Genomic DNA, 26523 nt, shown 5'->3' on the forward strand with positions numbered 1-26523 from the left:
TTTAGATAGAAGTATTTTTTTCACCTATGGTGACTCAAATTGAATTATTTGTACCATCTCGTTACCTAGTAACATGTCACGCTCTATTGTGTGTATATAATTATGAAGGGCGAAATGTATGTGTACTATTTTATCTCTTGAAATTAAATTGAAATCCTCTAATGTCAATTGAAATCACGATCGTTTCCAACTATCACGTTTTAAACGCTGAAACGTAAATAACGTTTAACCGCAACCGAATACTGGAATACCAATCAATTTTACAGCGGAAACCATTAAATTGAAACCAGAAATATCAATTTAATATTGTGAATATCTCTATTTGTTTTAAAATGATTTTAGTGTAGAAATATATTTAATTTAAAAGAGGGTCTTAGTACTAATTAGCTGTGAATTTTACTTCAAACACTTTGCCTATTTAGTATTTTCCCAATCAAATTATTAAAAAAATGTCTTGATGTACAAAAATATCAATAGTGCTATTTAAAAAAATTTTATACAAGTAAACACTAAAAAAATAGTTTTGTGATGTCTGCTTATTAGAAAATCAGAAATATAATATTAGTAGAAATTTGAAGAACCCTAAAATATTTTTTTAATCCGTTTTTTTTAAATATGCACATTTCTATTCCATTAAAAAATCCACATTTTATTAATTAGAAACATAAAGTGCAAATGAAGCAAAAAATACAAATATTAAAAAAATGTATTTTTAAAATAAAATACAAATAGATCATCTGCTCTAAGTAATATGCATTGCTTTTAATATTATTTTAAAACTCACAATAACATATAAAGTAATTAAAAAATCACTGTATGTGCAATATACATATAAAAGACACGGTGTTATTGAAAGTCTGAAAATATAGACAGTTAGGCAGAGAAGGTTTTAACAAATATAAAGGCTGAGTATTAAAAGAAAGGTTCTACGAGCTATTACTAATTATACATCCACATCACATCGTGATTATTTATCCATTTCCCTAAGGTTCTAATCTCGGCTCATTAAAGTATCCTTTGTCAATAATTAATGATATTGATAAAGTAATTTATAAATCCAAATCATTACTTTTCGCCAAAATAAATTTCATTAGGGATTGTATAAAATTTTAATTTGCTGCTAAAAATATATATTCATAGCCATCCGTTAATAGATTATAATTTAACAAAAAAAAATGTCATTTTATGATCTATTCTAGAACAAGAACACCACTTAATTTTGGTTATAAAATGTATAATAATGTGCTTCATTGAATAGAAGTAATAACCGGGTTGTGTGTCTTATTTCAACTTGACCACTATATAAATTCATAGAATATATGCATATAAAGCCTCAATTGAAGAGCTTGAGGGCACTGTGTGCCTTTTATTATCACTTGATACGCAGTTCCATTGAGAATATTATCAAATAATGCAACAATTCAATAGAAAGGTCCAAAAATATTTTTCAGATAGCTTTACATAAGGGAACATAAATATAATCTATTTTTAATATCTATAAAGTATGATGGGTTATGATTTTCTGGAGTTGCATCGACACATGTACTTGAAAAAGCACTTATTCAATTTTCTGGTATGGATACATATTCTGGAAATTCTAAGAAAACTATTAAGTAATTCGTAGACTTTCGTCGGGCGTAACAGTTTGTTAAAAATAAGGAAATATATAACAAAATTAACTTTACAGATAACTTTATGTATAAAAAAAGTATCTTCTATCAATAGTGAATCTTCGCGTATTAAGAGATTGAGCCGCTTAGCTTAACAAGTGCACATTCTTTAGCGATTTATATTTCACAAACGCCGACAAAAGAACTGTGAAAACTTTTGAGGATTATTATCTTTTAATACAAAAGCCAGAATATTTATGACTTAAAACTGATTCCGAATGAAAATAATATTTATAAAGAAAATTATCAATCACTGCTGTTGCTACTTTACATTATTCATATGTTAAATAAGATGATAATAAAAAAACCTCATTGGATTATTCTATAAAAAATTAAATTTAAGTTCGCCGAATATTTGTCGATTTTGCCGAGACAAACAAATTTTATGGTGTAGCTCTGTGGAAAGCCCGCATACATTTTTGCAATCTGCCGATTGCCACGTGAAGCGGTTACTTCATATCTGATTATTAATAAAGCTTTTTAATTACCAAATAAAATAACGATTAGGGTAGTTTATAAAATCGTAAAAAATTTTCTATTTAAATACTTTTAAAAAGTTTTTATATTTTTAAGCATCTGGTACGGACATACCCTTTCTTATGTAGCGGTTGTAAAACATTAAAAATTATATGTACAAATTTATTTTTTACTAAAAAAAAGCTTTTTTCGAAAAAAAATTTTTCGCAAATCAGCAAATATATCGAGAAATAAAAATTCTTGATTTGCCATTTTTCTCGAGAAATTCTCTAAAATAAACTTTAACGGCAATAACGAATTTTATAAAACGCATAAATTTACTTGTTTAAATAACTTTGTAAGCAACGTGTTATATTTATATATGTAGTTTTTAAATTAGTAACTACAAATGAAAACGGTTTAAGTAATATAAATATATTGACCGAACACATCAGTGAAATAAATCTGTATGCAGCGTGCCTTCCTATGACCAGATCGGATCTGGGCTAGGTGTCGATGCACTGTTTCTCTGGGTCGGTCGGCAAGATATTATTTACCCACCAGCCAACCAGTTTTGGAGATTTACGGTTTATATATATATATTTATACACACATATATATATATATATATATATATATATATATATATATATATATATATATATATATATATATATATATATATATATATATATATATATATATATATATATATATATATATATATATATATATATATATATATATATATATATATATATATATATATATATATATATATATATATATATATGTGTGTGTATATCAGGCGCGGGTGATGAAATACTTTCCCTCTCGATCGCTCACGTGTTAAGTGACGAGAGTGAATTAGATATTAGAGCATGCAGTAAGCATGCCCTTATCTCTCATTCACTCTCGTGACTTAGCACGCGAACGATGGAGAAGCAAAGTATTTCACCGCCCGCTCCTGATGTATATATGAATTATTATATGTGTTTTGATTAGAAAAATTAATATCAGCTTTTGATTAAAAATTCTCTCATCACATAGCCACGATATAAACATACTTAAATTTATAAGGCAGACCTTACTAGTATTGCACAAGTTTTAACTTAAAGTATTCTAGTCGCAAGATAAATTAATTGTATTATTTCTTCAATACATTTTATGTTTCATAAATAATATATATGTTTGTACAACGTTTGATTTTTTCCCTGGAAGCAGGAACGCGAAGGAAATCTTAAAAAAACACAGCATAAGAATATCTTGACTCCACTTGCCGTATCCTATTTACCCCTAAGGGTTTGATGGCATAGCAAACAGTGTTTCCCCTCTTTGGAAAATCAAGAACGCGCCAAATTGTGTCTTTTATGTAATGTAGCTGTATTATGTTAATTTATATAATGATAATATCAGTATAACGTAATCAAACAATAACTAATTCCACCTCTCGACGAATTAACGAAAGTGTCTGTTTGAAATGTTAACGTGAACGTATAATGTATCATGTTATTATTGTATAAAAATTACTTTATGAGCAATTAAATAATAATTAAATGTTTTTCTGTAGCTGGAGTTTAAGAAACGTTAAAATAAATATCTTTGAAAATACTATTTATATATATAAAATATAAGCATTAAGTAGTTTATCACCCAACGCGGTCTTCCGAGTGCCATTATTGACCTTAGGTCAGTGGTAAATGAAATAAATCTGGTTCACTGTCGATAAGAAATGTATCCCAATGGAAAACTTCTTTAAGATAGATTGTGTCTTATAATAATAATAAAAACTTTCTACGTCTAAAAGTATTGTTTTTAAATAATAAAATTATACTAATGTTAATTTATGTTCATAGCTTCATTGTTTAATTTAATAGTTAATTAAACAGTTATTATTATTTTTTTATTCGATTAAACAACATTCAATTAAAATAATAATAAACGAGTTTAAATTTAACTCAACCCTTTTATAAATATGTATCATTGAAATCAAGTATTCAGTGTTCTTGTTAAATATGTAAATTTACTCATTTTCAGATGTTACTTTTCAGACCTTGTTTTTACATTTAATTTAACAATACCAAACCACTGGTTTTAATTAGCTTTATTTTTCCAGTCGGTAATTTCGCTTAAAATTCGCTGCTTTTATAACTAATTACTGCTCGATGGTTTTGTATATAAAAAAATCAAAGTAAAAGCTACCTTTTATTAAAAAAAAGTTTAAAATACACACAACGGTGTTATGACCCATTTTCGTGTTTTAATATTTTTTATATAAAGCTTAAAAAATATATGTTAAAATATGGTAACTAAAATATGCTCGTATTTTTTTCTACCTGCGTTAGTTTCACCCTTCGGTTATTTTATTCAGAAAAATGCATAATATCCTTTTGATGTCCATTTTCTAATTTTTTACTCTTCACGTTTAAATTTGAAATTCTCCACGTCAAAGAAGCGTCAGACTATCAATCACACTTTTCCGTGAGTTTTCTAAGGGCTCTGAACATATAATATTTGTTTCTATCAAATAACCTTTCGATGTAGTAAAGGCCTGACTGATCCCTCGTGTAAATGGGACTTTTACTTCCAGGGGAACCCTCAGGGACGCGAATCGTCGCGTTCCCATAGAAATAGTAACGGTGATTTACGATCTACAGGACATCGAACTCTAATGTGTTTGACATCATTTTACGGAGTAGAATTGGTGTGAATTATGACTAAGGGGATGCTGTGCTGAGATTTTTACTTTAGGTATCAGTAACAGTTTCAGAATCGCTTATACAATACATACATATATTTTCAATAGACAATATATATCATATGAGTTGTATAAGCATAATGTTTCTGTAAAGTTAATTTAAACTAGCTACACAGAAATTCACTTATTTTTTTAACTTTTATTTAAATACTTTTAGAACCCTGATTTGCATCAGTTCTAATTTTTTATAAATGTAACTTTTGTTATTATTTTTTTTATCACAAAAGGGACCTTATTTTTTTTAACACGTTTATCTTTTTTTACCTAGCTCCTGGTGAGTTTCGTTTGAGCGTTTATTAGCTTCAAAAATGAATAGCTTAATTTTAAAAAGGAAGTAGTGCAACTACCGTGACTAAAACACATGTTTATTATTCGTTGAATATGTGGTCTAAACTCAAAGATGTTTCTAATGCAACAACATTCAAAAAAATGATCATCAAATATGATGATAACAACAGTGTTTCCATACGGGGCTCTGAAAAAAAGTCTCACATATACCTTATACATATCTGAACTGGGCTTCTCTGCTCCTGTTAAGAGTTTAAGATGAAGTACGTGTATCGTAAAATCTTTTAAATTAATTGCGTACTATTTTATGATTTTAATGAAACGGTTTCTAAATGAACCGTCAAAGATCATAAAATCTATCTTAAGCGCATATTTTTTTTCTGTCACTCTAAAAATATTTATTTGTGATATTACACGTCCACCAAATTAACAGGCGAATAACAAAGAATCCAAAGCAAATTGCCAAATATCCTTTGCAAGTAGATTGCTAACAAAATGTTTATAAACAACAAAGGAATTCCGCCCAAGGCTAAGTACTTTCTCAGCGCTGATAAAGTATACACTGTTTAAGTGAGAATTGCTGTGTTTTCCGTTACCACATAGCTTCAATTGATCCTTTAGAAATGGGAAATGGGATGAATGGAAACGTTTGATCCCCTCCTCATAAAACAATATAAGTTAGGCACTTTCGATTTAAAACTGTGCTTCATGTTAGACCGTGAGCTTGCCACAAAAAATAGACATCTTTAGATCTATTATAGTAAAATCAGCTTTCTACTTCAATCATCTGATTTTTTTACATCTTCCGTAATTTTCGAACATCCAGCTTCAAGACTACCTGGATATTCTACGACGCAGAACTTATATGGTATCGCACAATACAAATAATATGTCTTTAATTTTAACAAAACAATAATTGTATATATTTATTTACTAGTTTATTGTAAATCTTTTGGTGTATAACGACATGTTCTAGAACGGGCTAAGCACAATAAAAAAAAAGTGAAACATGAGAGGGAAATTTATGTCACTATTAACCATCAATCTTAATTTTATTCGATATTTATTTATGAGCTGATAGAAAAATCTAGATCGATCAGAATAATGATTATATATTAATCTCTTATTCAATAAAAATTGAACAGCGATTTGAACCTAGAGCTTTCAGGTATTAGTCACCGACTATACAACTATTGTTATATTCGTTTATTAGGAAAATAAACATAATCTTTATATATATATATAATATTTTACAGCACCATGCAATAAACGTACAGTAAAATTTTATGGTGAAAATAAGTATTTAATCATTATTATTTTGGGTGCTATTAAACTTCTACATGGAAATATAAAAAAAAATGGATTGTGAAAAAACTATATATTCTTAGTTATTCAGTTATGTTTTTAACAGTAAAATATATTTTATTGTTAATCAAGTTCATATTACATATGTGCCAAGAACAACTTTTTACTTATATTATAATAAAAATGATATTACATGTTTTATAGGTCCTTAATCTTAAAAACTGCATACAGCGTAATTGCTTAAATTACGACTTTTTTTATTATATTCAACCAAAGTTACTAATAAAAAAATAAAATTCACTTTATGTTTCATATATGTGTATATAATGTAGTGGGCTTTAATTTTTTTGGAAAAGCTTTGGTGTGCTGATTTGGTGCACTTCTAGATACTAATTGAACTTTGCATCAAATTGCAATGCTGATTAATTGAAACAATTTCATATATATACATACTCATGATAGCTAAACTTAAATTTTTATATATATATTTGTAATAAATTTATTTATTTTAGTTTGGCTTCCGAATTTTTATTCCCTGAATCGGGTAAGTGTTTTTTTCGTGGGTTTTTTTTACTAAGGTTCAGGGTCAATCGGTATGTGGCCATATTAGAATATAGGTTTTATCTTTCTGGGTCATATGTTCCGTGCACATACATTCATATTTGCAGAATACATACACATTTCCTATCTACAGATTGAATTTCGTTTGCTTAGCTTTCGGTGTCGTTTATCCGACGTTATGGAGGATCTCGTTACAGTTAATATATTATTACAATATGAAATTTAACTTACTGAGTAACAAAGGTTTTTTTACAGAGAACTATATAATAAAGTCTCAGCCGTAGCCTTATGTATTGTGTAATACGTAGCATAATAAACTTACGTTGTTAGACTGATGTCCCTTCTGTCGAAGCGGAAAAGGGTCGTTTGGACAAATACTTGGAAAATTATTGGAATGCTTGCAATTCACAGGGCTCAAAAATTAATTTTGGCAGCGCGTGCTTGTTTTTTTATTGGAGAAATTAACATTTTGCGCTGGCGTTTTAATCATAATTTAATATAAAAAATATATATCAAGACTTGCGCAAGATTGACTCATTTTTCTTTATGTTCGGAATATAAAACATTTAATTGTGTTAAAATTGCAATATTGTGTTGGTTCGTTTAACGATGTATCATTAAGGTTCACCCACGCACCCTTAAGTCGAATCGAAGAAGTATCGTCGATAAACGCAAATTGGAAATTTGCGAAACGGTTAAACGTTGACGTAACTTCATATCAAAGGCCGTGAAGAAACCTTCGTAATGATGGTTACATTATACGCCACACGTGTGTGTTAGCCCGTGCGGGTCTTGTTGAAAGTTTAAAATTGGAAGCGACCACCCTTTGTACAGGGTGGGTTTAATGTTATCTTCTAATAAAATAAAATATACAATAGAAATACTTTTCTGTCTAATAAATAATAAAAAATATATACCATTGAATTTTTTTGCCTATTTTATTTGTAGGCAACCAAAATATAATAATATAATTAACATTTATTAACAGTTAAATACACTAAAATTTTCAATAAAGCTAAACCTAATATCTAAATTATATAATTTAAAAAAATATAAAGATTAAGATAGCTTAAACTAAATTAAGATAAATATTTTCCTTCGTGTATATTTTAAATATGGTTAAGTAAAACTTGAGTGTTTTAATTTATTATGCTCGAGCGAGCCGGATCCGGCCCGCAAAGTATTTTAGAAATTACTTTAATTAAAAAATATGTTAGTATGTATAATTAAAAAAAATTAAGTTGGTTTTGTGATCCTACCAAAATATTATTTATGTCATAAAATAGCGGCAATTTAAAAATTGTATGACTATTCAGAAAAGGTCTGTTAATTTTACGACCCACATTCTAGGTATGTAATGGCGAAACAATACAATATTTTCCCCGTCAACTCAACAAACATGTGTTTTGTCTTTAAAAATGTAACTATAAATCTAAAATGAATTGTTTCTATCACATCTGCAGTTTCTTTTTTTATTTATTAGTTGGTTCGTCAATTAAATATATGACTCAAATGTATGTGTTGTGTGTAAAAAATATACTAAATAATACTCCTAAAATGAATATGAGAAAAAAAATCGATCTGGAGAACCGTATTTTTAACAAATAATGGAAAATAAAATTATTTTTTACTTATTTAAACAATAAAGCTATCTGTCACGGTATACCGTGCTATAAAAATATAATATTAAAAGACATTTCGATTACAAACATAATGGATATAACTCAGAATTAACTTGAGAAGCCCGACCGAAAGTCATAATTTATAATCTTGAAAAAATAAATATAAGGAACAAGAAGATGCCATAATAGCAAGTTATGTACAGTGAAATCTTAGCCCATATACAGTTAAATCTCAGTATAGCGAAGTTCACTGAAAAAAAATCGTTATATTGAATGTAAGGAAGATGATATATTTTTATTTTATTTTTAATTACCATATTACTACAGCATCAAAATAACCTTGTGTTATTTTGAATTGCAATGTTTTATAAAAAAAAATATTTTAAATGTTTTATAAAAATAGTTTGAGAATCGGTGAAACACCTTAAATCTCGTTTATGAACAGATTCGGCACACGTCAAAGATGAACTTAATTCGGAGAAATATTGTGTCAAGTTTTAACGTCATTCTTAAATTCGGATCAAAAGCGGCTCGAACCTGCAACCTCAGAGTTACTAGTCGACGCTACGGATTACGCTATTCCGTCCTTAATATGTGAATTTAAACCTTTTTATTCGTTATATGTGCATACACACTACAAACAAATACAATTTTTAAACGATTATTTTTTCTTTTGTCTAAAATTTTATTTATCTTGTTATATATCACACAATAAAATAATTGTACTTCGTAAAAATTAGATAATATACAGTGATATTTTAGTTTATATATAGTGATATTTAACCCAGCTTTGGCGAAGGGGGGTGCGGCATAGGAGACTCCATAATCAAAGGTTTATATCATATTTTTTAATAAATAATATCATTAAATTTATTTTGATGTAATCCCATAATAAACAATTCGCGTATGTTGTTATAACCTTTACTTGATTCTATTCACAGATATTGATTTAAAAGTTATTTATGTTGTAATTTTTCTTATTAATCGAAAAGGATCAAAATTTGGTTTAAAAACATTGCGATCTAGAAAGGATTTCTGTTCGAACAACGCGAGATTTTTCCACCTTTTGTTTGTTAAGGGTTAAGAGATCTTTGATAAATATATAAAAGAATATTTATCTTTGACAGCAACTGTTATTTAATAAAATTTTCCCACCAGTCATTGTGTTTTTACTAATCCTTTTGGATCATTCTATTTAAAGATATATTTTTTATTTTTTACGATGAGTCTAAGATAAATATTATGAGCTTCTATTTTACTTGTATTAAATGTTTTTTAAGCTTAATTCTAAATATTTTAAGTAAGATATATTTTATTACAATTCTCACTTATATATGCGTAATATATTATAATAGACACAAAATTGCTATTAAAATCCTTTAACCACAATAAATCAGATATTTTATTATGAAACATATTTTAATTAGCATTCGGAAAATAATAATAACAATGGACTGGCTGTCAAAACCACAACTATTGTACAATCATGCATGAAGCGTAAAATGTTTTATTTGAGTTACCTAGAAATTCTACATCAAATTTATTTTATTAAATTTCATTGAAAATATTATATGAATTATATAATTGCATTAAAACAACAATGCTAAAGGCGATAAAAATTAATTTATATTTTTTTAAAGGATACAATATAACTAAGAATAAAAAAATAATGAACTGTAAAGATTATAAAATCGCAAAAATCTTTATATTTACTTCTTCACGTTTAATTAAACCTTAAATACATCTGATTATTTTCGTGAGCTTAAAGATTTTTTTGTACAAATTTAGTTAATGCTGTATTTGACAAGTAAGCTAAACACAATATTATAATTATTTTACAATTTATTTCACCTTCTTTCTATATAAGAAAAATAAAATAGCCCGAATTATATGTAAAAATATTAAATATTATTTTACAAAGTTTTTTTTAAATTAAGACATGCATTATATTATATTAATTGTTTATTTATAACACAATTATTAACTATGATACGTTGTATATATTTTTTTTTAATAAAAACAGTTTTGCGATCTGAAATAGCATGGACTTTTAAAGTAGAAAAAATAGATATAAAATTGAATAAATAATGTTATTGATTGTTTTTCCTAAAAAGCTCCTATATTGATATTTTCACGTTTTAGTGACATTAACTGGCTGGCAATATTGAATTTTTTTGAGTCGTGTCTACGCCTACAAACCCGAACGTTTGAGCACCTAAAAACCATCATCCACCTAGATACCGCCCGAAATGTATGAAAATTACACCGAAAGGATCGGTTGCTGCAAAAGGTTATTTAATTTATATTATTTTTATTAATTAGTTAAATAATCAAATGTTCGATTAATATAAAAATCGAAGATATTTTTAAATTTGTGGGTTTTTTTAAGAGAAACTGAAAATTTATTACCCTTTATATTTGTATATACAAATTCTACTGAAGTAGCAGTTTTCTTACGGTTTTAAATATTTTAATTTTAGAACTTATTCAAATATTTCGTAGAACTTAAACATGATTACAAAATTTTCGCCAAAAAACATAATGGTATGCTTTGAAAACATTCTTTAATATACGATTGTTTTAAAATATGAGCACGTTTCCAAAATATATGTTTTACTGTAAAAATAAATAGTTCATAGATAAATTAAGTTGAGAAATATTATTAAAATCAACTGTCAACCTAAAAAATTTTTTTTTAATAATATTATAATAAAAGATATTAAATCAAAATATAATTAATGACACAAAAATAAAAAATAGTAACACAGCTAAAATCAGTGTGATTTTATAATGATTATTCAAAGTATTTTATCTTTATAAGAATACTTTTATTTTACAGTATTATAAAATGTTTTAATCAAATAGTTCAACCAGTTACTGGCATATATATCGCCCTTTCAATACCATCTACACATATTTTTGTAGAATATAATACATGATAGAATACCATTCTCAACCGGTCGCATTTTTATGCATTACACATATATCAATAAGTATAGGCATCGCTGAATCGGGAAATTGTCGTAGATCAATAATAAAATACCAACTTTTAACAAAGTGAAATATAATAAATTCTTAGAAATCAATTTCCAATTTGTGTCACGTGGAAACTTTTTCAAATTCATAGATTTAACGACTCTATGTAGCTCTACTGCGACGTAAAAATTGTAGGTAATTAAACACATACATCTATAGCACGCAATACTACTGACAAAGTCCATACGTTCGAAAAGCCAGTGCTAATTACTACCATATTCCCGTTATTTGCCTGGCTTGCTTTGTTCGGCCAGCCGAAAGCACTACGAGCTTTCCGTTTGAAAATGTGTAATAAATGTTGATAATGGTTTTAGCCCGGGCGCATCTTCACCTTTGAGCTTCCGCTTTTCCGCACGGTTTTGTTGTCAAACACTGAAAATTCCCGACGACGTTGCACGCCGTGTACCGCCAGTGTAGAGTGCATCCTTAATTGTGGCGTTCGGGGCTCTAAAAGCAAATGGCCCAAATTGAATTTTCAACAAACAATCATTTGCTGCGTCGTTCGATTTAACCTTGTTTACTTAACTCAAATCGGGTGATGGTAATTTTTTTTGAAAGAAAAGCTCGAGGGAAAACTTAAAGCTCTGAAAATAAATAAATGGATTCCTAACAAAAGTGTATATGCTTAACACATTTTATATTTTTATTACAATTTTTATTAAATAATATTATTTTATTATTATTACAATTTAATATTTTTTTTAATTACAATATTTTTGTGTTTAAAATCATTGCTTTCAAACATTTTTTTTACAATATATTTGAAAATCTATTGTTTGATTATTTATTTATTTAAATTAAATTAATTTCATCGTAACCTAACAGGTTACCCCAATGCGTCACAATGTCAAAAATATTTACAAATCCAAATTGTTTAAATACATACAATCTATTGTATATTCCTTCTCTCGTTACAGACTAATTTTAATTATCTATGTAGATGGGCTTTCGTCTACCCCAGTGCTTCTTAAACTTTTTTCATTCACGACCCTATTTATGATTGTGAGGTTCTTCGCGACCCCAGATAAATATAAAATAAAGATATATAAATGTTTTCTGCTGATTTATTGATTAGGTAACAATATGCATTAATATGAAAAATATAGTTTTAGAATTTGCTTAGAAAAATTCAAAAATATAAAAATAAAAATATCACAAAAAGTTGTAAAATTATATTTATTATAGTGACAAAAATTATATGCTCTATTTTTCATCAAAACATCATTTTTGCAATAACATATATAAAAGAGAATATTGCGCAAAATAAGGTTAAGGTGATTAAGTATCCAAAAAGTAAAGGGAAAAATCGTTTTTTAATGAGACGGATGTGCTTGTTTTTTACTGCATAATAAATTAAATCTTGGTGCAATATTTGACACTGCTGGATGTAAAATCTCTAACATTTTTTAGCGATGAACGATATTGAGATTTAATATGTGTTAAAGCTCTAAAAGTAATTTCACATAAATATGTGGTGTTGAATGGCAGAAGAACACTTGATGCCATATCAGAGATTGTGGAAAATTCAGTTCTAGTTCCGATCCAAAATTCAGTCATGGGCTTTTTTGGAAAATCTAGTTTTAAGTTTGAGTCACTCAAAAGCTCAGCAAATTCCTCTTGGTGATCAATCTCACTCAAGCTAATCAAAACTAGTTTTTGAATCCAAGATATTTGAAATCAATATTTGATATAAAATATTTACGAAACTGTTCTAGCACTTTTAAGTGCCCTATAATAATTTTTGCGATAAAAGTTTTACAATTATTTTTATCGATTATAAAATTATTGATCCTGGAAAACATTTCGAACGAATTCTTTTCTATCCTACTTTTCCGAATGTTGATATTTTTAATAAAACTTTCAATTTTATCATTCGAAGTAAATATATTGCAACTGTTTCCTTGAATAGACAAGTCGTTTAATTTCACAAAAATATCTGACAGATAACGCAGCTTGGATTGCCATAGATCTTAATTTAAAAAAATCAGCAAGATCACATTTTTGTTCGGTAAAAAATATTTCGATTTCGTCCTTTAATAATAATCTTTTGATATCCATCTTACTTCTGCATGTAATAATAAATTTGTATAGTGGGAATCTGTATCCTTACAGTAATTTGAAAATAAGCGACTGTTAAGGGCATGGCTCTTAATAAAATTTATAATCTTAACAGCATCCTGAAGCACATTGTTCAATTCTGGTGCTAATTTTTTTGCTGCAAGGGCCTCCCGATGAATAAGGCAGTGAGTAAAAGTTATATGATCATAATGAGTAGCTTGAAAAAATAATTTAAATTCATGTATTTAAATATTTTATATTAAAATCTTGCGACCCATAGTTTAAGAAGCCCTGGTCTACCTTTTAGTATCAAAAATTGCCATACTGTGTCATTTTTTCAATCCACTTAGTCATCATATTATTTCTAGAATCTAGGTGGTAACATTTTGATTATAAAAACTTTTACTAAGTATCTTACTTTTGAGAGCAAGTAGAGACTCCATCTACACGTATTTCCAGGTATTTCACTTTGACGATCCATCAATTATAGTGTTCTCCATGACACTTTAGTTCGCAGTATTCTTGAATCAGGATCTATAATCCCTGAATAACCAATTATTCACTTTTAGTAGAAAAGATTAAAAAAAGGTTTTTAAGAAACCTTTATAAAATGACATATGGTTATTATCCTTTCTTATATCCCAGCGCCTTTCTTTGAGGAGCGTTGGGATGCAATTCACTGAGTTCTTGCAGAAAGTTGTATTTACACCAATTCGTCAAATAACTGAGGTTTGTGTTTCGAAACGTGTTCAAAAATCACGATCGTGTCCTCTTCTGATGCCCGTAAGAGCCAGAACATCGGCACTAGAGTTTCTGAATCTTCTGAACTAATATGAAAAGGCTGATCAAAGTATATTCAAACCGAATTTTGGTCAATAGGAGAGCGCAAAAAATAATTACCTCTTCTCAGAAGGCAAAAATTCACGTCAAAAGCAATAAAATCGTGCCGTCGCCGTTGCAGTGGGAACGCTCGGTAACGAGCGCTCGGTAACTTGCAGAAAGTTGTATGTTACCATTTCGTCAAATAACTGATGTTTGTGTTTCGAAACGTGTTCAAAAATCACGATCGCGTCCTTTTCTGATGCCCGTAAGAGCCAGAACATCGGCACTAGAGTTTCTGAATCTTCTGAACTAATATGAAAAGGCTGATCAAAGTATATTCAAACCGAATTTTGGTCAATAGGAGTTTTTTGCGCTCTCCTATTGGTCAAAATTCGGTTTAGATGTGCTTTATTCGATTCTCATTGTTATAAAAAATCGAGCGTTTTCACCGCGATGGCACGATTTTATTGTTTTTCAATTGGAGTAGAAATTCACTATATAGCAACACTGAGCAGCAAAGAAAACACGACAAATTATCAAGTAAATATTATGAGTAGATATTTTTAATAATTTTTAATGCCTAATTTCGCATAAAATCAACTCGTACCAATTTTTATTTATTCAAGAATTTACGATGATATTACGATGTTGAAAAATATATAAAATGCCATTTTTTTCATTAGGCCTGAAATCATTCTTTTCCCAGGGCCCAGGGTGATGTATATATTTCAGAAAATAAATCGGTTCATATCGTGCAAATTCTTTCAGTTACTCAAATGCCACCTATTTGGGAACTATCACTTTTCAAACCAATATATTATACTAACTGCACATACACCTACATATATCATAATTTAGCTTATTGTGTATTTTTTTTTATAAATATATCCCTAACAAAATTTGCCATAATATATTCTGATGTAAATCTAAAGATCTTTATCTTCGTTAAATTTATTGATTTAATAATAAAATAAAAATATATACGCACTTGATTTAAAAGCTCTTAATCTCCTTATTTGATATATATCTGTATATGACTTGAAAAATCATATTGCTCTTAATATATTACTATATTACTCTTTTAATTCAATTGATGTTTATTTTATATATGAAAAAGATATAAAATATATAAATAATCTGCATTTTGTTGTTATCAAACAAAGCAGAACCATACGGTTACATTACATTATTGTTATATGTTATCTATAATGTAATGACCTCTAAAGGGAAATTGAAAACCACAAAATACAAATTTTACAGGAGTATACAAACCTTTATCTTATATATTTTATATTGAGACATAAGATACAGAATTCCTTATTTTATAGATAACTTACAGGCTTATCATTAAAAAACTAATTTAACCTATTTTATATATTATAAAAATAATCATAAAAATACATTAACTAAATCTTGAGCTCATTTAAAAATGAATCTGTATCATAAACAGTTTTTGTACTCAGGAATAATTTGTATCAAGTTGTTTTTATTTTTTAATCTAAATATATATCATAAATAACGCTATATGTGAAGCATTAATATTGCGTAATTTAATTTCGAAAAATGATATAGATTAATCATTATAAACATCGATAAAAGGTGTACACAATTCATTTTATTATTAATTTCGATTGAATATTTATGTATCTATTATTTTACCATTTATGTTTTCTCGCTATAAACATAAATATCAGCTATATAAATTTAATTATCCCAAAGGTATATAATACACCCTGAAGCTGTTTAATATTTTCTTCATCGTCCGCCAATTCAATATGTTGCCCGTGTGATGTATTGGAGTTGTTAAAGAGAAACATCCCGGAAACACTGCCAGGAATTGTTGCTAGCATTCTAATTTCGCTTTAATTCATTTACCATAAACGGAAAGAGGGTTAGTCGAGTTGAAAAAGTCGGATGCTCTTTTAATTGAAGAGAATTCGCCCGGGGCGATTCTGAAAATCCCTTCGATCCGCAGGGAGCCCAATTTCGGCGACAATTTGATTTCACGTCGTTTATAACCCTATTATGCCTTGTCGTCGGTAAATAAAGTTTTATTTCGATTACGCGAATTAAACCCTTTATCAATCTTCAATGTTTTATTTGATTTTCCCTTTAAAAAATATATATATGTATATATACTATATTTTCTGTGCATAGCTATGAACAATTGTGATCGATTTATTGTTAAGTGATGCTTAAAAAGTACAGATACTAGTCCTAAAAATACTTCCGAATCATTATATTTTAATATTTATTGATTTTGTTGTAACATTACTCTTCAATAGTTCTGAAAGACACATAAATATTAATTATAAAATTTAATTATTTATTAAAGTCAATTATTTCCCTAAATTTTTTGCACGAGCTCAACAATGATAATAGATGATATTTATCTACGTTCTTCATCATAAATGCCACTATTTCTATTTTAAATTTACGATACTATTATACTTATTTATAACATCATTACCATAAGGCACTTTAAAGGTTAAATAAAACAGCATTTTTCCTTTAGCACAGAAGATACCTAGTTTAAGTATAGTTAGATTAGATTATATATAAAATACTTTATTAATATTTTACGATATATTATAATCATTAAATGGAAAGCTGAAATATGTAGAGCGAAATATGCTATTTATTCATATAAATTTGAGTGTTACTCATTGTTTTCGAAAATAAATAAAAAATGTTCATTTATGAATCGCGTTAAGAACATATCAAAAATAGACAGATCATCGAACAAATCTCAAACTAACAAACTTTTAAGCACACCCTGCAAGCATAATGTTAACGTAATTAACACCTTGTAAAGGAAGCTGTAAAAAGTAAAAGAATCACCCGTATTTTTTATTTATTAACTTAAATTATATTTTTCTAATAAGATTCCTTAAGCTTTAAGCTGTGTCTGTGTCAGCTTTAAACAAAAATCATCACAACTTTCTCTTGTAATATTTTTTATATATTGCAAACTTTTTAATATTTTGGATAATTTACATTTATGCGCTTTTGTATGATGCTGTAACTTTCCTTGAATCTGAATAATGAATTAAGAAGTTATAACCTGATAGATGCAAGACCAATGCATTAAATCAGTAAATTAGTTGCAACAATTAACTTGTAAATCAGTGATCCATATAATTATTTATAAATTATATGTATTATAATTATATGTACTTTGCAGTTAATCAATTTTTTATAGTGATTTTTATACTGATTATTTTTTTATGTTTTAAAACATCATAATTATAATTTAAAGTAAAAAGTCAGCATCAAAATATTTTATTATGTAATATATATAATATTTAATTATATTATCAATGCAAATTTATTAAGTGAAAAATATTTTGTCAAAGCAAAATTGCTAAAAGCTAAGAACTGTGGTATCAAATAAATTATAAAACACAAAATTGAATAACCAATAACGATACAACTGAAATATAATTAACTTTAAAATTGCCTTATTGTATTTTGAATATTAGTTTATTTTAAAATATACAACTTACAATTATTTTTAATTAAATTTTCTATATTTTATTGAAAATTATTATTAAAATTAAGTTTTTTGACAAAAATAATTTATGCATTTTAATATTATTAATAATTTTTAATATTATAGAACTATAGTATTTTGAATAAAAATGTTGTCAAAAGTTACACATGAGGACGAAATCATATGTTATTTATTTTAACTAAATTCTGCTATAATAATATTTAAAGATTAGTAGTATATATTTATAAAAAATATATAATTGAAAATATTTTATATAAGCTTTAGTATTCTAAAATACTTTTCATTTGCATCTTAGCCAACCCTGTATAATGAATGGTGGTAAACGTATTTAATGCCAGGGACTAGCTAATCCCATAATGCTTAAATAATTGCATTATTTTGAAGAAGCTCACCTTCATTAAATTATAAAGTTAAAAGACGATGCGATTTTCGCTCTTTTGATAAATTAAATTTCTTAATATAAATAAGCTATGAAATCTAATGCAATTATTTTGCAAATTATGTGCATATTCCTTAACTTAAAAATCGATGTAACTGGCGAACGCCCCTTTTCAAATGACGTGATGAATAGTAACACGTTCAAGGCAAACATGTGTACGTGTATGTGTCTATTTAATTTACGTACTTGTGTGTGCCTGCCACGTCTTTGGAAATAAAGGCTTGAAAGTTTGACGCGGGCTTAAAAGCTGCCCGGGGATATGCAACTTGACTTCGAATCAAATAGTTTCTACACAAAGGATTTTCCGTAAGATTTACGATGATTGTATTTCGTATTATGGATTGTGCACCACAATTTATTATAGGAATAGTCAGCATTATAGCTAAATTGCCAAGGTAGAATTTAGATGTTTGTCGTTTGTATTTTTTTGGACCCTTCGTCAATATCTGACTCGTTTTTCGTCAATATCTGACACGCGGCTTACATAACTCAATCAAAAGGTAAAAACATTTCAACTGACATTTTTGTCGTAAAATAAATTGTAATTTTCACTAGTCTCGAGTGCTCTTTTACCAACATTGCTCGAAAACAGCTAATATGTGTTTTAACAATTTTAATTGTACTTTTCTTTCGGATATTTATGGCAAAAATAGATGAGAAAAAATGTCATTTTGTTTCATAAATCGAAAAATAGTTGTTTTTTATCAAAATACCGTTAGCTATTTTTACCATAGAAATGTCTTTTTAGTTTAATAAATTGATATTGCATACTATTAAACAAAAAGCAAAACAGAATGATATTGGTGTAGTTTATAAGTAAAATACTTTAATTTTCAAAAACATATATTATACATTTAATAATACATCTACATATTTTTTATTTAATTTTATAACTTATATTTTTTTATAAATTTTTAAATTTATGATTACGTTTAAAAACTTAGATCTTTTTTTGAGGTCTTAAAAATATATTTTATATATATTGACAAAATACAAAGATTTAAATAAATGAATCTATGTTATATATTAAGAACGAAATAGCATAATCCGTAACGTCTCAGACTAGTAACTATGAGGTTGCGGGTTCGAGCCCCGGCAGCGGCACTCGAATTTTTATTTATAAAAAATGCGATATTATTAAAAAAAACCGACCCTAACTGCAATTGTGTAGCACATATTAATAATTAATAATATTGATGTCACCTTTTCCCAGACTTTCAGTCTGGTAGTTAAAACTTACTTACGGTATTCAATATATCTGATTGACTTACTTAGTTTGTACTAAGAATTATCCCTTACACTTTTGTCTCGAAACAGTTGATCGCATGTCGATATGACAAGGTGTCACATTATTTATATTCTTCATTTGAGACAGCTCTGGCGAATTACAGGACCAATTGCATCTCTTAATTATTCAACCAACGAAATATGTTTACGCCTTGCAGTGAAACTTGCAAAGATCGTTAATGCAAAGAGTATATCACAATAACGGTTTTTACGCAGGTTAGACACATTGTCTATCACGAATTTCTAACGCAAAAAATGGTAGTTTAGTGGTTAATATGCTATCGGATAGGTAGTCTAAAAAATATTGCAACTAATTATTATCTTCTATTATTAAACATATTATCTGGGAAGTTGCTTATTTATTTTTTATAATATGGTCGTTTAAATGGCGTTATAGATGCTTGAACTAAACACACTACAATCTAATTATTGAGAATGACGGCAGATAAGGGTCTGAGATTCAATCGATATATTTTAATTCTAATTTTATGATTCTTTCCTTTTAAATCGAGTTTATTAACTGAACTAGTTATTCAGAAATTATAATTTTTTTAATCATATAACTAAGAATATTCAGGAATACTGTTCTTATAGACATAATTCTGTCAAAGTATTTTTAGAATATGTTTTAAAATTTAATTTAATATAATTGTTTATTGAACAAGACTTTATTATTATTTAAAGGTTCAAGTACTACATTGACAATATTTCTTTTGCATATTTAATTTACGATTGGCCGTAAACTCAAAGCTTATAACTTAAAATAGGCGTATGGTCTATAATCAGTTTACGGAGAACTATATAAAACATTAACTTGTTTAAATATATATAAAAATGTTATAATGTTTAAAAGTAGTTGAAGGCAATTAGTAAATGGATTTTAAATGTAATAATATTTTTAAACTGTTATGCTTGCACTACACTTTCTGGAAGTTGTCTGAACCAAAGTTACAACTGAAGTCGGCCGAGACATATGACTTCGAGTAAGCGACCACACTACCGCAAATTTCATATGCCGTCCGGACGGTGGCCGTGAATGACGTTCGGACGGCGGCTTCTGTCACGTACGGCTGACATATTTGCGCGCGATCGAAAAATGTGCCAAATAATCGCAATTTTTAAATTGTCATTTTATTAAAATTACGCTACTGATAATTATATAAGTTTGTGTGGGCAGTCACCAATACAATATCAGTGAAAACTTTTCGGTCGTAAATATTAAATTTACGCAAAATCTGTGTCGGCTTTTGCAAAATGCCATAAGGCATAAAAATGATACTTCAGAATACAACCACCACATGTCTGACTATCCTAGAATTTATCGCCATCGATTCTAAATAAGAATTCGTTATGGTATGACATTTATATAAACCGATCTAGGAAAATACATAAGGATATTCGAAACTTTTTTTTTAACAAAATCAAGTACCACTAATTATTTAATTTTATATAAAAAAAAAATATAACAACAATATCTGTTAGAAGAATATACTATCAAAAATAGAATTAGTCCCTTGGTGCCCTAAAATATTTAAAAATGTCAGTAAGAGTCTGTTGAAGTCGCCGATAAGCATGTGGTATTATAACTTGACCCCGTGACATGCGTGCTAACCATAGGACGCCTACGCGCAAACTGAAATTGAACCGAGTTACTCGTTCTATCTCAGTTTGCGAAACACCATATCATTATCTCTTTCACTCTCGTCACTTAACACGCAAGAGAGCGAAAGGGGAAGTATCTCACCGCTCGCGCTTGAAAGAGCAGCTCTGACTTCGGTACCTTTGCCTTCGTTCCTTTTGCCATCAATGTTCGGAAGCGCTCAAAGCTGGCCAAGTTGACTGAATTACCCCCACTTCACCTCCCGTTCTCGGTAACCTCGGACAACTTCCGAGAGTTTTAGAACGGGCAGAATCGAACTCGACCGAAGTAACCCACTATATTCTCCGTCCTTGGACAACCTTGGCCATCTTCCAGTGTACAGTGTAATTTGTTCTAATGGTTTTGCACAGTATTATTCATAAACAAAATTACTTTTACAAACTACAGGACATTACACTTTTTTAAATAGAACCTAGAAGCTGTGAAATATATATTCTAATCTAACGTAATCCTTTATATTATTTTTTTTATATTTTTAAAACAATAAATCTTACCAAAAGCATTTAAATAAAAAGAGTTATGTTTTAGATTTATTTAATTGTTTTTTTATACTACCTTTATTATAAATGTGTTTAATATGCATAAACTCTAGAAACTTAATATACAAATTTCGTTTTACATTTTAATAAGCAAATTCAAGGAATGCTTATTCGCACCAATGTTAATTATTCTGTTATTATTTCCCATCGACATCGTTAATCAAAGTCAAAGTTTTGTTTGATTATCGGCTGTAGTTAAATTTTGTGTTATTTTATATATTTGAAGTACAAGCAATAATAATACCTCACAGAACAAATTATACATCGTTAAGAAAATAAACAATACATACATTTTAATTAATTCGTTATTATTGCTAACATATACAAACATGTTTTCTATAACTTTACGTAATTTTATTACAATTTTTCGTGGAATATTGCTTATAATTATTTGGCAATATTATTGTTTAGTCTTAATCGATGTTGTGATAAATTTTTGCCTCGGGATACATTGTAAATAATATTTTGATTTCGGAAACGCTTTTTTTTCGTAAATAAAGGGAAATAATACCTGTTATGTAATATAATTTAATTCAGATTGCTTCAAAAAGTTATATTGTAAGAGAAACAGTACCTATTTGGATTAATGAAAAATATGTGACTTTTAAGATATCAAGAAGAGGTTTCTTATACAATTTTTCTGTAGCATCAATGGTGCACAGGATATCTCAAATCTTTCAAGAGGCTATTGTTTCCATTGCAATGCTTCTTTACCTTATATACACCAATTCTTTTAAGCTTTTTCTATAAATATCAGTTTTTATAATAAATATATTTATATACATATATATATTTGTTTTAAATTGCGTTTGTACAAAGTTTAAATATCATAAATTAGATTATGTACAAATGATAATACTATATAATAAGAGATAATAGAAAAGCTGACACCATTATGGTTAAATCATAAAGTTTGGCAACGATTGGAATTGTATGATTGCGCTTTATATTTAGACATTGTATTGTATAGATACGTTTCGAAATACCATACCTAAAATATCGCATACACTTGTATATAAATTTAAGTCAATGAAAAATTCTACATCTTTTTTTAAATATTTTTCAATTTTAATTCAAGCAATATTCAGATAAGAATTATTTTGGATACGTGCTAAAGTATTTTTCGTTAAAATGTAGTAGATTTTATCTTCAGTCGTATTGCAAATTTTATCAAGATCTTTCAGGCAGGTATATACATTTTTCGACATAATATTTATATGGTTCTGTAAAATAACGTTTAGTGATTCTATAATTACGGAACTTAACATTTATTTTTATTGTTAATTTTATACTCCTAGCTACTTTGAAACACATAATATTTGATATATTATATATTAAATAATAATTAAAATGTAATAATTTCAATTAAAAATAATAGATATTATTACTTTGAAGATAGTTGCAAGTCATATCTTGTATATAAATCGTTAGATATTGTTTGTGACAATGTGTTGCTAGACATTGAAAGCTGTTCCGAGTAAAAGCTTTACATATTAGTTGTGACTAGACTTTGCCGTAGAAGATTTTATCCTTCTATGTTATAGTGTCACTCAATATTGCATAGTTTAGCCTAAAAAGGGGTCAATGCGGTTTTTGTGGAAAAATATATTAAGCAATTTAAAGAAAAGAAGCTTTCACACACAGATAAATAAATATCAACTGAAGAGTTAGTTTATGGTTTCATGTTTTCTAATATAGATAACAATGACAGTTTAAGAAATTCTCACCTTTCCATGTCCCTAAATTGTTGCCACTTAATGTATGCTTTGGAATATTTTACTATTACGAACAATAGCAACTTTTCAGGGAATATTATAAATATTAGAATATATATTATAATTACATATAACCGAATAAGAAAAAAAATATTACATAGACGAAGAAGTCAAATGCTCTTCTTATTAGACATTAAAGTTGCTGTACAATATTTATATTACTCCAGAGCTAGTCTAATATATTTTTAAATTTTATTATTTAAAATTATTTTTATACAAATCCTAAAATATAAATAAAGAGTAACAATATGGTGTTTCAGTATACGACTATGTAGCTTAAAATTCCTTTCAAGTTCCCATAGATATGTTCTTTGCAAATATTTAATTCTTTCAATATAGAAATGTACAAATACAAGTTTTAAAATGCTTCTTCTAAAACTATATAAATTATAGGTTGTAACAGTTTTCCTCCAAACAAACGATTTGTATATATATACATAAGTACATGTGTTCACGTATAAACAATGTTTAAAGTTAAATGTATAAGATACTTACAATTTAACACGTTCTATACAATATATAATTATGTAACATGTATATACACTCACGTTCTGGAAATAACTTAAATTCCGATTAGGACGATTAATAAACGAGACAATATTGAATTTTCCAAGAATGCAGATGCGTACGTTGCTAAACACAATTAAGCCTTTAAGTCTTTCTTTCACATGATAAATTCAATTCGCTTAATATGACATATGTTTGTATATATTACAATACATAAATCAATGAATTTTTAAGTCATCTCAAAGCTCGTCAGAAACCCTTGTTATTTCAAGAGCTTTTATATAAGTTTAGGACGCTTATTAACCAAAGTATTTGATTAAGCTCACCGAATGAAAGCCTCCGGACGATTTAATAAAGGGAGCATCATTAGCGCGATTTCGACACTTAAGTTGATTGTTTATACAGGGTGTATATATATATATATCATATTATTTAGTTTAGAAAACTTAAGAACAATTGATGTTAGTGTTACTACAAACATGGGTTTTTAAACACAGTTTAGTATCGCATATGTTGTGACTATTCAGTCGATTCAATGGTTACTTATGTTAAATCAAAATTTTAAATATTTGTTAAACTACATTTCAAAATATATATATATATATATCAATAATAAATTATAAACTTACCAAATGAACGACGTGTTCTTCTTTTTGTTTTGATGTGATTTATACAATTTTTTACATGTTAGTAAAATGTCTAAATTGTGTTCCGTCCATTCGATGCTGATAAAACTTTTTTATATTTTGACAAGGGTTGAAATTTGCGTTGCAGACAGAAAGTTGTTGCCGAAGCTCCTACGATACTGTTAGAAAAGCGTGCTTCTAGGAAGGCGGTCGCGGAAAGACTGAAGACTGACCCTTCGGGAAGATTTTCGCGAGCGTACTAGAAACGCAAAGCGCATGCGCGCTTCGTAAAAATTCGCTCGCCCCCATGGAAACAAGGCCGTTTCAATCGCCATGGGGTTGTGAAAGTTTAGCACCCCCTGTTTGTGGGAGTGTGGGTTGGAATTCGAATTTAGCACACCTGAAAACAAATGCTCCCGACATCTGAAGTGTGAAAGATTTTTTTGCCGCATTGCCGACGAACGGTCAATGTTAAAAATTTAACGAATTCAACAACTTTCGGGATTATGTTGAATTAAAAACGGTTGTAAAATACGTTAAAAGTTTGGAGTAGAGCTCAAATGGCGAATTTGTGTGTTTTTATGTTTTTATGTTTTTAATAACACTGTCAAATAATATTAAACCATAGTTCAACGCAGCTTTGGTATAATCCATATTAACAATTATTTAATAACGTATTGTTAATATATACATTCACATACTTTTGATTTGCTTAATACATTTTTGAGGTTGCTCTTTATTATGTATGTAGGACATACTTTATTTTAACTGATTAATTGAAAGGTCAAAATATTATTAATCATGACACGGTAGCGTTCGCACCTTAGAGATTATATGTATATTTTTTGACGCTACTTTGGAAATTGATAATTAGTTTATATTTTTTATAAATAAAATAATATTATCAGAAGCATAAAAATATTGAATATTTATATATATAGATTTATTTGCCGTAGCGATTATAATTTGCACTTGTACTCTAATTTTTCCTATTTATTAACACAGCAACTTAAAGTAGTATTAGGTTGTTTCTTAATTGCTATTGTGATACATTATAAATACTTTAAATACACTGATGTTAAGAAATTAAAACTTAAAATATCTTAAAAATGTAAAAAATTATTTAAGTAAGATACTTTTGTTCGAAAATAAATGCTAATTTTTATTATTGCTTGCCTTAAAAATCCATAAGTATATACATTTTTATTAAATTATGAAATAAAATTTATAAATGTAAAAAAATATATATTTATTAAATAATGTTATACTGGAATCTGTTAATATGTATTACTTAATACACATATATATATATATATATATATATATATATATATATATATATATATATATATATATATATATATATATATATATATATATATATATATATATATATTGAATTCCTAAACTACAGCTGAATCATACTGCAGTATTCTGTCAATGTTATAAATTTTAGCAATATTTATAAATTAAAAGGATTAAATCTTATTTCTTATAACAATATTGAATTTAGGCCATTTATGACTTTACCTTAAATGTAATTATTGTCTTATTTTCTCATAAATAATATTTAAAAGAATATTAAATATATGCCTCCCCT

At 27.6% G+C, this 26523-nt stretch overlaps 1 protein-coding gene across 1 annotated transcript in view; it reads right to left on the minus strand.

Moving 5' to 3' along the window:
- LOC148226610 (GTP-binding protein Di-Ras2) overlaps window positions 1-25146 on the minus strand; it is a 155768-nt gene extending 130622 nt beyond the window's left edge. The window contains exon 1 of the mRNA XM_088204483.1: window positions 24927-25146. The gene's annotated coding sequence lies outside the window, so the exon portion shown is untranslated. The remainder of the gene's footprint in view (window positions 1-24926) is intronic.
- Window positions 25147-26523: the final 1377 nt, after the last annotated feature.

The sequence above is a fragment of the Plectrocnemia conspersa genome, unplaced genomic scaffold (assembly GCF_051122295.1).
Source record: "Plectrocnemia conspersa isolate PC_06_02 unplaced genomic scaffold, ASM5112229v1 ptg000014l, whole genome shotgun sequence".
NCBI classification, from domain to species: Eukaryota; Metazoa; Arthropoda; class Insecta; order Trichoptera; family Polycentropodidae; genus Plectrocnemia; species Plectrocnemia conspersa.